Here is a 13,701-nt window from a genome sequence, read left to right as displayed (position 1 = left end):
GTAATTGGGCCATGAACACATGGGAGACCCACCCAATGTAGTCTTCCTCATCCCATTAAAAGTTACACTTTAAGCAACAGGACACTTTTAATCTCTTCTGTGTCTCAGCTACACGTAATCCACGTTTTTATATCCAAATATTGTGTTGCAATGATTTCATGGTTTAAAATAAATTAGTTTAATATAGCAATATAGGCCAGACACTCAATCCTATTAAAAAAATACATCCGCTTTGTCTCACAAATTATATTTTTTTTAGCTTTTAAGCCTTCACTGACAGAAGCCCAAGTTCACCTTTATTTTGTCCTGGGCTAAATCCACTGCAATGTCCTTTTTGCCCTTTAAAATACAGGAACTTTTGGGAAGTCTTCCAGTACTTTGCAAGAAGCACATTTACCAGATATGCAGCAATTAACATGAGTGATTCTAGAAGCTCCTGAGACAGTTCTCGAGTTCCTGCGATGCGATGTCCAGATCTGTTTATACCATTTTCTTAGTTAATAGTTGATTTCTGGAATCACTCCTTTACCATCTTTAGCAAAGTAGGTGTGAACTTTCTACTCCAAACAAAAAATGATATAGGAGAGGAGAAAACACTGTAATAAAGTGTGTAAAAAGCAAAAATACATTAAAAAGGTAAAAAAATACATTAAACCAGTACAAGTTTATGCTTAATGTTGTCTACAAGAAAAAGATGACTCTGTAAGACACAGAAAATGACCATTTTACCCTGTAGACGGTCACCTCGAAGCCACCGGACCAGCTGCATTAGATACAGAGATCACAAGATTGTGATGTTTATGTACCTAAAAGTCCATCTTTGCCCACTTTTCAATTACAAGTTAGATGACACGTTTCCACTCATTACATGGTTCTACTTTTTTCTCAAAATGACAAGGTTTAATGACTTTTTTACTTCAGTCTTTATAGAAGAACTTAAGATTCTCAACAGCATCGAGTTTTTCAGGGAGTTTCCAATCCAAGATTTTGAAGAGATGGGGTAGAAATGGGATAAGAGGATATTTATCAAAACAAACTCAAACTGGCAAAATCTGAGGTCTTTTACTATTGAATATTACAAGAACTAGTTGAAATAGTTCCGGAATCACCTGCAGTTATCTTCGAAAGCTACAGAAGTCAAAAAAGCTCCCAAAACCATGAAGTGCCAGCACAAACAATATTTATTCCAAAAAAAAAAAAGAAGAAAACAAAGCAAATTACAGGCCAGTCATCCTTACTCCCATACCAACAGTTTACCAACACAAGCAACCAAATATATTCATACACATCTAGAGGACTGGCCAGTCAACATTTGTCAGGGGAACAAAAAGAAATGGTCACATCATACTTATCTTAATTTTACTTTTTGACAAGAAATGCGTCTTGACTTCACTGAGGTTTTTTCACACAACATTTTAAAAAATGAAAAACAACAGAAGAAATATGACCTAGGTTATGCCACCAAGACGTGAGAACATCAAGGGATGCAAAGCTGCACTGTGGGAGTAAGTACCAGTAGTTTACCATGAGAATTGCTCTGGAAGGTATTGCAAGCAAACACTAGAATCTTAATATATCTTCAGCTGAAGTGCCACTTTTGATTGAGAGCTTTAACTCTAAGAAAGAAGTTAAGCGATAAATTCCAAAGTATATTCTTTTACTGATTTTTTTTTTTCATGTATATGATTCAAACAGAATCACAGAATGGACTGGGTTGGAAAAGACCTCAGAGATCATCCAGTCCAACCCTTGGTCCAACTCCAGTCCATTGACCAGATCATGGCACTAAGTGCCATGGCCAATCTCAGTTTAAAAACCTCCAGGGCAAGTGAGTCCAGCACCTCCCTGGGCAGCCATTCCAATGCTGACCACTCTCTCTGCACAGAATTGCTTTCTGATCTCCAGCCTCAATTTCCCCTGGCAGAGTTGAAGCCCCTGCCCCCTTGTCCTATTGCTGACTGCCTGGGAGAAGAGCCCAATCCCCCCCTGGCTAGAACTGCCCTTCAGGTCCTTCTGGAGAGTGATGAGGTAAACAGGTTTCATCCTACCTGAAAACAAGACCAATTCTCAGGATGCCTTCCAGATCAAATTCCTACAAGTTTAAGTAAGCATCTACACTGAAATAATGGAAATGAAATGAAGATAAACAGATTAAAAGAATTCAACATCAGTGAAGCAGCACAGAGGTCCCAGAACCACAGAAGCACAAGGTGACCCCTCCTCACAGATCTCCCGTTCATCTTCACCAGATTCTAGTTTTGAACCTCAATGTGGAATAAGAAAATTCAAAAGTAATGCTGAGTAAAGTCTGTGTAAGGGTTCTAACTCCCTACACAGGCTGTTCTGCAAAGAGACATCGCTCAGTGGTTTTAAACACACGAGCATTGTAAAAAGTTATCAGAGAAGGAGTCAAATAGTACTTTAATAGCTCCATATACACTGCGGATCTTCAGTCAGCCAATTAGCAGAAACATTAAACCTCCAAACTTTTAGCATTTCTACAACATGCAGAAATTATATATATATATATATATATATATATACACACAAAAAATGATTTGAAGAAGTACAACTAAACAGAGCACTACTGCAAACTTCTGGTTATATTTTTGCTAGTTTTGAAGTGTCAAAGCATTTAAATTATTAACTCTTCATTTGAAGATGACTGGTTATAATGTGTTCCATTTGGGGAACGGGAGTTCAATGTCCTAGCGTCAATTAAACAAAAATGCACCCCTAGCTTAAGATTAAAAAGCAAAATGCAGCCAAGTTTCTTCCCGGCATCAGTCAAATCACAAAGCATCACATCCAACAGGATGAGGCGGCCAGAAAACCCTAAGACTTCCTAAAAGATATTATTTCGTATACATGGTTTAACACCGAGGCTGAACCAGAAATGACACCCGAGCTTAGGATAGTAAGCCTTTTTGCCAATGAATTTCTTGTAAAGTCAACAATTATAATTTATTCTGATCCTTTGTGTCACCATATTAGTAGTTATTTTTCAGCAATCCCAGAGCAGCAACAAATAATGCCATAGAAGAGGGCTGATATAATTACAGGCTGAAAAAGACAGGCCAGCACCCTTACACTCCAAACTACCCTCTGTGGCTCCTTCATACCCCATATGTTGCTAATAAAACTGTTTGAATCATACCTATGAGACAGTTTTACTGATATTGTATCAGGTCCCCAGGTTCTTTGTATGAGATACGATGTCACCAGCACTATAACTATGCAAATTTTGCGATCCAGGATCCCACCGGACACAATATTACATACGGAATTCGCAGTGTGAAACCGTGCATTAACAATAATTCTAGTGCTATAGAAATGAAACCACTCTGTTTATTGAAAAGCTCGCCACACTACGATGAAATCAAATCTAAAAAGCAATAAAGAGCGACTGACGTGCTCGTAGTAAAGATGGCAACGTTGGTATTTTTCCCCAAACAATCTAAATTTTGCTTTGTGTTCGCTTGATGATTCTTCACAGAAACTTTTAGCACCAAATGCAACTCCCTCCTCCCACAATCTCAATTAATGACTTAAAACAGGAACCTTCCGAGCCCAATTTTTTGAGACAACCATGTGATTTTCAGCAAGAGTCTGAACTGTATTCACATGCAAGCGTGAGTCTCAGTTTCTACTACTAATAGAAGAATAAATGATAATAAAAGACTAAGAACTGCAGCAGTAAAAATCCAAAAGCGTGGGAATATCATCACACTGAAACACCTTCAGAATTACCACCTCAATATCTGTACTACCTCAGGCAAAAGAGGCTTCTTCGCAGCTCGTGTCACATATATTAAGCTCTCTTATTTCCTGCGTGTGGTCAGTGCTTTATATACATACCTGCAAAAAGGTCTATCTTAAAGGGCTTAAAAATCAGTGTTGCAAGAAGAGACAGACAGAAATCTGACAGTACAAGGAACTCGATGCACATTCCTCTTCTGTGTTTGCAGAGATTTTTTTCCCTCCACTATGAATTTATTGCTTGGCTGCAAGTGGGGAATCCTGGAGCTCCAAAAGCAAAGTCTGGTTTTAAATGAAACCTGGAAAAAAAGGTAACAGACTAGCATGATAAAGTAAGCCTGGTAAAAAGCCAGGCTTAGGAGATAAAAGCGCGCTATTTCACCACGGTGCCGTGAGAATTAATAAACCAGATAATTTTGTAAAGTAAATTGTACAGTAAATTTGTGTAATAAATTGTCTAATATGTACAGGGGAAGAAAAAGCAGCTCAGTATTCCCTGGAAATACCTTTAATGCCTTCAGCTACCGGCAGAAAACATCAGTGACACACACACCACAACCAGCTAAGAAGCCTCACACTGAGAAGCACCGACTTTAACTATAATAACTGCTGTATAATAACTGATGCGAGGTTGTACTTGATGGAATAAAAACAGAGTTGTAACCAGGCACTTGGGAAGCAAGATGAACTGCCTATTTTGTACAAGTATAACTTGTGTGCTGCCACTACTTAACTTTTCCTGAAGTTTTCCTTAACACCACCCTCCGCACAATACAAAAAGCGTAATAGTTTTATTCTCTATTTAAAAATAAATAGCAGCTTAGGGGACATCTTACCAGGCAGAAAGTTCACGCTCCATCCCATGAACACTCTGCCCTCTGGTATCGCTCCACATGTTATCATCACAAAATTCAGACGAAGTTCTATATCTCTTTTCAAAGTCTGAGAAAATAACCCCCTCCTCCCCAAATGCAGCCCAAAGCTGTTATGAAGCAACTTATTTTTAGAAAAAGCACCGATGCAGATACTTAATTTTAATTAATAGTCTCACCGACTTCAACATTTGCACAGCAAGACAACTCCACACTTCAATTAAAACATGCACGTAAATGCTTTGCTGATTCACGGCCAAAGCATGACAGGAACTGCATTATATAAACTGCTCATGAAATTTAAAGAAAAGAAAGTAACAGCAATTTCACCCTCAAAAACCCTGTAAAAGTCACAACTTCAGCATAACTCACAGGCTGTGGAATATCTGAGTGCTAGAGCCAAGATACATTCAAGGAAATTATTACAGAGTGGGCAAAAGACCTTTGGGGAAATATTTTAAGCAAGACAAGACTCCCTCCATCGTTAGCATCCACTATCTGCCCAGACTGGCTTTTCAGGAGCTGAGAACTCTTCACCAAAAGAGCTGCACCTTTGCTTCTGATGAGTTACATCCAGTTCAGTTCCGTCACAGATCACACTGAGCATCTTCAGTGGACGTTCACTTGCAGGGAACGGTCACTCTGAGTTGCGACAACACTTAGCACAGACCTATAATAAATCTAATTTTGAAATAACGTGACACTCAAGAAATGCTGGTGAAGTATTCTTCATTATCTATGTAATATCACAAACCGTAACCTTTCACTTTTAGGCAGAATCCTTAAAGGTAATCAGTAACAAATTTCTGTTGAAAGACTCTCTGGTCTATTTATAGCAGAACTGTGGCATTTGGTGGCCTGTTGCTCAGTACAGCCAACCGGTAACTTTTGAAGTTTAAGCATTAAAACACCCCTCATTCCAGGACAGCCGAGCAAATAGCAAAAAGTAATCCCCACACGCACACCTTTATTAAGGGCACCAAGAAAATCAGAGTCGATAGCAAAATTGAGCTGAATGTACACATTTGAAAGTAGCGGCCACTAACTGCTCAATTGTTTTAAGAAGCACTACAGATAAGAAGCAGAAACCTAAATAAGCTGCTTCCTTTCTCCTTCACCTCGATGAATAACTACATGGTGTGCGACGAATCTGGCTGCTGGGTGACCAGAAGACATCAGGGTTGGCTGTTAGTTGGGCTGTTCACCTCCCCACGATGCTCCTTCGGGTGTGAGTCTCATCACCAGCCTCCAACCAGCCCCAGAACAACCATCTCCTCGCAATCTTTACTTCAGGAAACCATTTTGCTGAAGATTCTTCCACTTGCAAAACCTGAAACAGTGATATCCATCAAACGAGGCTTAGCAACCCAGAGTTGTGCTATACTGTGAGCAGCAAAGAGACCAAGACACCTCTTTGTCACCTACAGCAGCAGGAACAGGAGAGCCCTGATGACAGGGGCTGTTAGAAGGCTCTGAGGAGACCTCAGAGAGGACTCCAGGGACACCTTATTCCAGCCTTTATGTACTAAAAAGGGGATGATAAGAAAGATGCGGACAGACTTTTTAGCAGGGCCTGTTGTGACAAGACAAGGGGGGATGGTTTTAAACTAAAGGAGGGAGGTTCAGGCTGGACATATAGAGGAAGTTTTTTTACACTGAGGGTGGTGAGAGCCTGGCCCAGGTTGGGCAGAGAGGTGGTGGCTGAACCATCCCTGGAGACATCCCAGGCCAGGCTGGACGGGGCTCTGAGCAACCTGAGCTGGTGAAGATGTCCCTGCTCATGGCAGGGGGGCTCTGGGGGAGCTTTGAAGGTCCCTTCAACCCAAACCATCCTATGATAGACAACTCAAGAAGCAAAACAGATAGAAAAGTACAGGTAGAAAATGAATATCTGAGCCCTTTTCTACAGGCCCAATTCAGACCCAGGACAGCCCATTAGCTCCAGCTCAGCGTTGGCCTTGCCAGACTGCTCTGCATTCACAGGTAGCGTACACAAGCCATTAATAAAATAAAGCCAGACCCAACCTGACTTAGCTCTGCACAGCATCAGCTTGTGCATTTCTCCAACCATTCCACACCTCATTTACAGAGTACATTATCCATCCATATATCTAACCTGAGAAATGACTAGAATCAAAATCACTTAATTGATTAATGCTTAAGCGAAACACGGAAAGCAAACATAACACAGCAGAAGACTTCCTGAAAATGCATTATTTTTATTCCGACTCCATTAAGCAGTCCAGTACTTTTGAAGGATTAATGTAAAAGCTATCGAGAGATAATACAGAAGGGGAATGCTGATTCTCGGTGAACACGCCAACACATGATGAAGTGCAGGGACATTTGCAGTAGCAAAGATTCAAGCCAGGATGTTCAAAGAACTACAGGGACATGTGCACTTGCCCACTTGATCCAGAAGCTGAGTTTATTTGATTTTTATGAAACAGTGTGTTGATAATCCCTCCCTGAGTCACAGACTCACTCTAATACTCTTCAATGAACAATCCAACAGTCATTCTCACAAAATTAACGCATTTTTTCACACCAAGGTTTTGTAAAGAATAGAGAAGTCTGCCTTAAACATCCAGAACAGAAAACATTTACCTTAAAATTAATACCAAAAGAGAATCGGTCAATGAGTGTACATATACACATAAGGATTATTTCCAAAATTGTTAAGCAGGACACAATGTTGCATTCACAACCGTTATTTTTTTAATCAGGAACTGCAGACAAGCCCAGGAAGTAAATACGTTTCTAAACAAACAACTAATATAGATGCTTTTTAACAGGACTGGACAAAACATTCCTTAAAGTCGCATTTGCAAGCCCAAGCTGACCTCAGGCGTTATATTCAGTATGTATGAGATAACCTATGTGGATAGTGACCTTAATACTATTACAGGGACACATTTTGCACAAGGAAGATGTGCTCTTGAACAAATGTTTTTCAATGTATTAGGCACACAGAAGCTTTTTTTCTGCATCAAGAATCGCACGTCACATTCCTTAAACTGTTTTTTCTTGACCAAATACACTGTGGACAACCTACAGAGGATGCTCCTCTGAGATGCTCACCTAGTTTCCAATAGCAATGAAAACATGTGATTTTTTTTCCCCTTAAGAATCACAGTCACATTTAGGATCAGCTTTCCTAAGTTCACATGCCAAAAAAACACAGCAAGTGATTAGAGACTTTCAACAATAACAGAAGCCCCGATAGAGGTTTTTATTTGTCTTGAATCAAGTGCAGATCCATACCCTACAGTCATGCATTAGAATCTGATAACAAAACCAGTGAATGGCCCAATTTAAACCACAAATGGAACAAAAAGTGTAGTCCCATATTTACCAGGCCTTCCTAGAACTGCTTATGCATAAAAAGGCTGGTAAAATAAGTGGGATCTATTTGACTGTATATCCCACTATGAGTCCTCAGGTGGACTCTGCAACCCCAACAGACCCTCAGCCCCTTCTCACAAGGGCAGGTACCAAACCTGTTGACCAAACATCTCCCTTCAAGAGATCTCAGAATTATTTTAAATGTTTAAAAACAATGCCTCAGCCTCTTATTTGGATGCTACGAAGTGTTCTTGAGGCTTTTTTTGGGCAAGTCTTGTTAGCAGAGGCAACAGGCTCTGTAATAGCATTCAACCCCTAAAACAAGAAACACATCCCAAGATCTGAGCACAGGGAGATGAACCAAACCCTGAGGACTGGACACATCTAATTCTTCGTACACTACAGATCACAGAACAATTAAGAGGCTGGAAACACAAAACTGGCTCAAGATGAAGTTACACGATTGGGCGGGCAAAATGGATTTGTCCACAAGAAAGCATTTAAATATCCGTCATAGCATATTTTAAATATTGGATTAAAAAAAATGTAATTTTAAATAGACTCTTATTGCTACAAAAAGCCTGCTTTACATCTGAGTACCTAGATCCCCAGATGTAAAAAAACCCACAGATTCCTCATGCAAAGTATGTATGCTTTGTCACCTGTTCATTTCAAACCCGTTATGCTTGATACCACCACAATAAACTGAATACAATTCAAAAGATTATGTTCTAATATTGTCTTTGTAGTTAAATACAATATTGGCAAGTGCTTACCAGGTTGCACATGCTAAGCAGGTCGAGTGATAATCATAATGATGAATGTGTAATCTAATGCCCATTCATTTTGATTTATGTGAACCATCATATGAAAGTCTCGCATATCTATTTGAAGTCAGTGGGAAGGATCCCATTTTTCCTGACCTGAATCAGTGTTCAGTCTAAACTTAGGCATTTCATTTTTATTTTTCTTTTGCATTAAACAGAATCGGTCTTCGCACATAGTTAAAGATGCCTGGGGCTGCAAAGTCCTTTGCGATCTCAGCAACTGGCCCCATCATTCCCTGTGATAGCCTTGCTGAAGAAAATAAGATCAACCAAATCTCCCCCTGCCCTCCTAGCTGTGGGAGAAACAGATCAGCCTGTTCTTTACTTCAGAAATGGCCTTGCAAAGGTCAGCCCTTCACATGAAATACAGATCATTAACAGGGAATACAGAACTGCTTAGATTCTCACTTGGTGTTTGTATAACGGGGATTCCATTGTACCTATTGCAGAATGCTCTATACTTCGTTCTTCATATTTTTTATATATATATATATATATATATATATCTCCACCAATATCCTGTTTATGAAACTGAATTATAATGGAAGGCTTGCACATTGAATGAGAAAGAAGTCACACAATGCTTGGGCATTGCACTTACTCTCAAACGTGCTCATGAGGCAACCTGCAATTCCAACAAGTTCCACTGTAGCCTGGCCTGAATGGAGAAACACACACTAAAAAGACACCAAACCCCACAGTATGGATGGGAAAACAAAGGCACAGAATGCCAGCTAATTCACGTGTGTTATTTTTACCGCAAGCCACAGTTTTGCTCTTTGACCCATGGAGAGTGACGGTCTTCTCAAGACTCTTAATTCTCTTCTAGAACAAACTCTAGACCAAAAACTCGTATTGCAGCATCTAAGCCCCTGCAGAGTTCTAAAAAAAGGGTTTAGTCCAGGGTTCAGTCTACATCAACCTTATCGCAAACACACCTTAGATGCAGAAAAGGACTGACTAGTTATATCAGTCCTCATTACAAAATAGCAATACTGACAGATCAAAAACCACATTATTTGTGGGCAGGAGAGGAGGTGTGGACTGCAATAGCCTTGAATTAGTCAAGTCACATTATACTACCTGATGCTGCACTGCCAGGCATTCTAAAATTAAGCCTTGCCCAGGCCTATAGGTCTACGGAAACCCCTGCAAACAAAATAATAATTTTAAAAGACCTAAAAACAGGCTTTCAAAATTTACATGAAGCTCCTAAAAGTTTCCAAAGCATAATTTTTACATAAATTCCTGAATGATCTGAAGATAATATTTTTTCCCCTCAAAACTCCTGGAAGTAAAATTCATGGCAAACAGCTCAATGTTTTGTTTTTACAGTTTGAGATTGTGTAAAGAATAAAACTGCTTCCTTTGAATTGGACATCACACCTGCCAGCTCTCAAAATAAAGGAGAATATGAGGAGTTTCTAGAGAAGGAGATCCAGGGGACAAAAGCATCACAGCATCATTAAAGAGTACAGACTAAAAAGAAATTGCCAGACAAATACAGGAAACTTCCAGAGTTTGGAAAGCACATTAACGTGGAAATAAACGTCTTCATATTTTGTTAATACAAAGACTTGCTCAATCAAAGCTTCAACTCCCTGGCCTAAAAGAATAAACCCCATGAAAGCAGAGGTTGGGAAAAACTGTAACCAAGTTTCATAACAATTTGTGTGGAAAACTAGTTATTAGGGTATTAAAAGCTTGGGGGAGAGAGGGTGGGACTGAAGGCTCAAACTGGGAAGCTGAAAAACTACAAGTTTTGACTCTCTGGCCTTATATGCAACGCAATGCTTGGAAAAGAAAGACACAGCTACAGGAGGGCAAGAACAAACCCACGTTATCTGTAGGCAGCTGTAGATGACCACTGATGTCTAAATTTGATTTTACAATCTTGTGAGAGCAAGTTGTGAAGAGGGTTTTCCTTCCACATCTCTCAGATAACTGGGATTTAAGGACCCAGTCACGCTTCTGATCTCAAGGCCTAGCAGCCAAGGCCTGAAACAGCATAAAAACATTTAAGTATTTGTTCCATGCTAGAAGGCCCAACAGAAGGAGCTCATCAGTAGGGTCCTCTCCTTGATACCACAATACACTATTGTGTTTAAAAATAACATTGGGAACATTAGAGATTCAACCTCTCCCACATCTATCACCCCCCATAACCTGCTCAGGAAAAGGACGTTTCACCAGATCTCCTCATGAATCAGGGCCGGAGGGAGATACAGACACTCGACATGGAGATTTCAAAATAATAGAGCGATTAAATATCCTGTAATACTTTCATGTACTACTCCTTGGTTGGAAATAAAGCTCAGTGATGTAGAGCATTTATGATTTTTATTGACAACACAGAATAGCTTTGTCTACTAGAGACAGACTGAATGGAACCAGACCCATTTGCTTTCACGCAAACCCACGCAGTACGAGTTCCATGCAAACACGACATGGAACAGAAAGACCATAAATATGACCAAGTCCTAATTAGAATAAAATAATTGAGCTCCCGAGTCTCTGAAAGGACACAGCTACGATGAAAGATGGGAACCCCAAAGCCAAACCACCTCCTTGAGAAACACTTCCGCCTCACCAGATTACATTCACCTTTTCCATTTTTGCAGAAATAGCATCCAAACAATTAGAATTTCAGCGCTTGCAACATAAATGGTACTTTCTTAGACTAGTTCTTTCATAACCTATCCCATGTTCTTCCAAATAAGAGCTGCCCAAAAATACTTAGCATGAAAAACTAAATGTTCCCAGTGACAACTCTGATCATGTCATTCTTTGCACATGAACATTAAAAGATGCAACAACAGCAAAAGCCTCTAGTTACAACTTCAAGACTAAATCCTAAATATAGTACGTTTTCAAATTGTCTTTCCTAAAACTCAAATAATATGTTCATCGCTTTAACCAAAAGCTAGTGAAGTACAACTTGGATTGTGCTGCAGGCCATGAAATGAATGTTCTTTATTTGAATCATGGATGGATGAAGATTAAAAGTAGTTTGTTGAAAATTTACAACAGCCCTGACACTACTCTGTGTTCATCATCACACGTAATTCCTATCTATTTATTAGACTTAGTCCAGACCTTTTACAACCTTCAAAAAGATAATCTTGATCAATTCTTCATATCTCTATATCTAACCACAGGAAATTGTATAGAACATGGGTAGAAGCCCCCGCTGGAAAAAAAGGGAGCAGAGTGAAGAGAAGGACCACAGCAGCAATGGTTTAAGAATAATGTTTGGCCATGAATTTCATCTTTCACACAGCTCTCAGGTAATGTTTTCTTATTATTTGCCTATCCAAAGTAACCATTCTGCTATATGAAAGTGCCCAAGTAAAGGGAATTATGAGAAGCCCTCCCTCGTCTTGTCCAACCGATGCATCTCCACCAGCATCGCTGCCAGTGCTTCACAACCAAGAGCTGTATTTTGCTCATGAATCCTATGGAATCCTTCATTTCTCCACCACAAACAAATCCCTCCACAAAATTAAATTGTTCTTATACCAAAAACTGGATATAGCCAATATGTGCAACACAGCTTTAAGATCCAGTGTCTTGAACAAGTTAGATAAAGGAACTTTAGACTAATTTCTGGAGAGCATTTGGGAGGTTTGGTTTCTCATTAACAGGCTGTGCATACCTGCCTGTGGCAGTCTTTGTAAGTTCTGTAAATTTAGACATTGGTTCTATAGTTGGAAAAAAATAAAGTCTCAATTATGAAAATATTAAAGTATTTTCAGTTTGACTTTCTGAAAAATATATTACCAGCTTTAAAGCCAGTCTTCACACACACAGCATTCCAGAACAAAACCTTACATGCCGAGAGGCAAATACAACATGACTACATCCATTTTATTACAGTGCAAACACCAGCCTTTAGCAAATGTCCACAACATCTGACTGTGCAACTACACTGAGGAGCCACCACAACTGCAAACTCTGGCTACCCCTATGAGCAATGAATTTTCTATCCAGCACCTGAAGTGGCAAGGAGAGGCTACAACTGATTCTGGAGCTTCCCAGATGATCCCAGGATGCTAAAACAGGTGAAAACATACACAGTCTGTCACCACATACAAAGTCTTTCAGGAGGTGGAGCAGACAGAACTCTGACCTTTCTACAAGCTGCCGCAGCTCAAACCTACAGGTAAGGAAATACCAGATATATGTGACTGCTGCAGTTCGCAAAGAGTTCATACCTTAAAGGCTAAAGCCTCTGTTGCTAGTAAAGTCCTTTCCTAAGATATTCTTTCTTTTCTTCCTTCCTTTCTTCCAATAGTGTTTGCTGTGAGATGACAAAAGCAGCTTCCACCTGAGGCGATTCACCAGGAGACTCTGGGAAACACCTGGAGATCTTGCAAGATGCTGGACACTAATATCAGGGTAACAAACACCTACACTGCAACAAAGACGATCTTAAGGTGACCAAGCTTGGACATGTAATTAAGTCTCACAGAACTAGAAACACCAAGAAACTCAGAGCCATTTAGCTTGAAATCACACGGGAATTACTTGTGAGACGTCATCGTTATAGAAAAGCATCCAGTTAAGTGATAAAGCCATCATGGACGTTGCTGGTGACTCTTGGGAAACCGTAAATACTCCCTCATGCATTAACACCCCACACAGTCCAAAACACCACCAATAGAAACTTCTAACAGCACCCCACTAATTCTTCCTAATTCATTTTTCTGCACAGATATAACATATATGTACAAAGACTTTACACGCATATATGAAAGCTGAGTAAAATGAAGCTGACACGAGCTGCAACACAGGATATTTTAACTACAAGGACGAATCAAACCAGTATTTCCACAACTTGTTTTCCCATTATTTAAACTGGTTTCTGTACACCTTCTTTGTGAAATAAGCTGAGTAAC

At 39.7% G+C, this 13,701-nt stretch overlaps 1 protein-coding gene across 32 annotated transcripts in view; it reads right to left on the bottom strand.

Annotated features, from left to right (window-relative positions):
- Positions 1 to 13,701, bottom strand: part of GTDC1 (glycosyltransferase like domain containing 1) — a 200,961-nt gene that overhangs the window by 173,865 nt on the left and 13,395 nt on the right. For 6 of the 32 annotated variants that reach the window (XM_071810702.1, XM_071810703.1, XM_071810694.1 and 3 more), the window contains exon 3: positions 295 to 557. The exons of 25 other annotated variants lie outside the window; for them this stretch is intronic. The gene's annotated coding sequence lies outside the window, so the exon portion shown is untranslated. The remainder of the gene's footprint in view (positions 1 to 294; positions 558 to 13,701) is intronic. One more of the 32 variants, XM_071810693.1, reaches the window with a different exon arrangement.

The sequence above is a fragment of the Patagioenas fasciata genome, chromosome 7, assembly GCF_037038585.1.
Source record: "Patagioenas fasciata isolate bPatFas1 chromosome 7, bPatFas1.hap1, whole genome shotgun sequence".
Classification (NCBI taxonomy): domain Eukaryota; kingdom Metazoa; phylum Chordata; class Aves; order Columbiformes; family Columbidae; genus Patagioenas; species Patagioenas fasciata.
The sequence above is the reverse complement of the archived record's forward strand: the minus strand, read 5'-3'. Positions and strand labels throughout refer to the sequence as shown.